This window comes from Etheostoma spectabile, chromosome 13 (genome assembly GCF_008692095.1).
Source record: "Etheostoma spectabile isolate EspeVRDwgs_2016 chromosome 13, UIUC_Espe_1.0, whole genome shotgun sequence".
In the NCBI taxonomy this organism is placed as follows: Eukaryota; Metazoa; Chordata; class Actinopteri; order Perciformes; family Percidae; genus Etheostoma; species Etheostoma spectabile.
Window position 1 is genome coordinate 17,984,835 of NC_045745.1, and position 246 is coordinate 17,985,080.

The 246-nt window shown below is 39.4% G+C and overlaps 1 protein-coding gene across 3 annotated transcripts in view; it reads right to left on the minus strand.

The window, feature by feature from the left end:
* The window catches only part of stk32a (serine/threonine kinase 32A), a 74,375-nt gene that overhangs the window by 63,220 nt on the left and 10,909 nt on the right, over positions 1-246 (minus strand). The window lies entirely within an intron of this gene.

Here is a 246-nt window from a genome sequence, read left to right on the forward strand (position 1 = left end):
GGTTCAAGTGGAACGCCGATGATTTTAGAAGCAGTTTTGGCCACCTTTGTCAGAAGATTAAGATCATGTGGAGTAGCCCTACCAAACCACACTACAATGTTACCTGTCAACATACTCTCAATTGTACAATGGAGAGTTGTTAATATAGACAGGTGTATGTGCAAGTTTGTTCTTCCTGAAATCTATGATGACTCCACATTAAGGGACAGATTGTTTCCATACAGTCATAGGTGTACAGACTATATA